The sequence below is a fragment of the Amia ocellicauda genome, unplaced genomic scaffold (genome assembly GCF_036373705.1).
Source record: "Amia ocellicauda isolate fAmiCal2 unplaced genomic scaffold, fAmiCal2.hap1 HAP1_SCAFFOLD_188, whole genome shotgun sequence".
In the NCBI taxonomy this organism is placed as follows: Eukaryota; Metazoa; Chordata; class Actinopteri; order Amiiformes; family Amiidae; genus Amia; species Amia ocellicauda.
This window is the reverse complement of record NW_027102751.1, coordinates 1-2,500: the sequence shown is the minus strand read 5'-3', so window position 1 is coordinate 2,500 and position 2,500 is coordinate 1.

Below are 2,500 nucleotides of genomic sequence, written 5' to 3'. Positions count from 1 at the left end.
AAAGACGGCCTGTCGCGCAACACGGAGGTTATATGTCAGAGCCCGTACGCCCCCCGCACTCACCCTTAAAGGCCGGGACAGCCCTTGGGGTTCCTGCCGGGGGCGGGCAGCATACATATTCCGTCTCGTGGCAGCCACCGGAGATATGTCAGAGCCCGTACGCCCCCCGCACTCACCCTTAAAGGCCGGGACAGCCCTTGGGGTTCCTGCCGGGGGGCGGGCAGCATACATATGTCCGTTCCGTGGGAGCCACCGGAGATATGTCAGAGCCCGTACGCCCCCCGCACTCACCCTTAAAGGCCCGCAAGCCCTTGGGGTTCCTGCCGGGGGCGGGCAGCATACATATGTCCGTTCCGTGGGAGCCACCGGAGATATGTCAGAGCCCGTACGCCCCCCGCACTCACCCTTAAAGGCCCGCAAGCCCTTGGGGTTCCTGCCGGGGGCGGGCAGCATACATATGTCCGTTCCGTGTGAGCCACCGGAGATATGTCAGAGCCCGTACGCCCCCCGCACTCACCCTTAAAGGCCCGCAAGCCCTTGGGGTTCCTGCCGGGGGCGGGCAGCATACATATGTCCGTTCCGTGGGAGCCACCGGAGATATGTCAGAGCCCGTACGCCCCCCGCACTCACCCTTAAAGGCCCGCAAGCCCTTGGGGTTCCTGCCGGGGGCGGGCAGCATACATATGTCCGTTCCGTGGGAACCACCGGGGAGATGTCAGAGCCCGTGAAACCCCGAAAGACAGACCCTTAAAGGCCCGCAAGCCCTTGGGGTGAACGTCTGGGGCGGGCAGCATACATACACCCCGGTCGGGAACCACAGGGAGGTGAGGTCAGAGCCCGTGAAACCCCGAAAGACAGACCCTTAAAGGCCCGCAAGCCCTTGGGGTGAACGTCTGGGGCGGGCAGCATACACACTCTCCACGGCGGGCCGCGAAGACTTAGCGGGCGCAGCCGCCGGAGCGGGCCGCCGACGAGGCCTGAAACGCGGGGTGCGGCCGGGACCGTTCCCCCCCTTGCATTTCGCTGGATGATCAGACAGTCGCAAAGAACCGTCTGAAAATCCCGGGCCAAGTCCAGAAAGTGTCCGTAAAAGAGCTAGCGGGGCCCAGCCACTTTCCTCCAGCAAGTGCCCTTAGCTCAGTTTTGACCTCTCTCATTGCACTAAGTGTCTTCAAAAACCCAGTTCCTGTATTTCCCCCGGCACCGTAGAGAAATGCTGACAGCCTGGAACACTGTGGCGGCTGCACACGGCACTCCCATGCCCGCCGCGAGCAGCCTAGCCCCGCCTCAGACCCGCGAGAACCGCCCATCGGCACACGGCCCGCTGTGCGCCCGAGCCGTTTGGTGTAAAAACTGTCCAAAAGTGGTTTCGACCACTTAGGAACATCGTAGAGACTCGAAATAAAAAGGATTTTGTTGGAAAAGCGATTCTGAGGAAGGCTGTGTTAAAATTAATTTCGGGAAATGTCGTTTACCCCCCCCCAAATGGCTCCGAAGTACCCCCCCCCCACCCCCCCCCTAAAAAACCGTGTTCCGGGGGTTTTTCGAGAAAACAAACACACGGGGTATATAGAGGGGACTGAGACGAATCGAATGACGTGCTTTGCAAAGAAATCGGGGGCTCACAGCCCCCCCAGGAGAGGTTCAAAAGTCGGAGGACTGGTCACCTAACTCCCATTGAAGTCAATGGGGGAAAAATGAAAACTGTCAAAAAGGCTTAAAATGGTTCAAAAACCCACTGGGGCAGTAGATAATCATCCTATTTGAATTTTAAAAGTCTTAGTTTGGCGAAAAAATACCTTTTAATAATTGTTTTAGGGGTCAGAAAAATCAGCTCCGGCTGCCTGGTCACCTAGGGGAGATAGAAAATTTTTCTAAGTTTTTCACTCGGCCGCCTGGTCCCCTAACTCGAAAATTTTAAAGTGCTCCCATCGGTCCCGGGATAGGGTGGCTGATAGCTGGGAGCCCCCTGAGCACTGCCCCGGTGTTAGTTTTCGGAGAAATGCCCCCGTTGATTTGTTATGATTTTTTTTCCGCCGGCCGCCTGGTCGCCCTAATGCAAAGTCAATGGGAGTGAGGAGATAGAAAATTTTTCAAAGTTTTTCACTCGGCCGCCTGGTCCCCTAACTCGAAAATTTTAAAGTGCTCCCATCGGTCCCGGGATAGGGTGGCTGATAGCTGGGAGCCCCCTGAGCACTGCCCCGGTGTTAGTTTTCGGAGAAATGCCTCCGTTGATTTGTTATGATTTTTTTCCGCCGGCCGCCTGGTCGCCCTAATGTAAAGTCAATGGGAGTGAGGAGATAGAACATTTTTCAAAGTTTTTCACCCGGCCCCAAACGGCTCCAAAACACACTGGGGCTGTGGCTGGGACTCTCACCAGGACTGCCCCCTACTTTATTTCTGGATTAAAAAGCATTCTATATTAATTTTTCGATTTTTGGGACCCGGGACGCCTGGTCACCTAACTCCCCTTCTATCCCTATGGGGGGGGGGGGCGGGG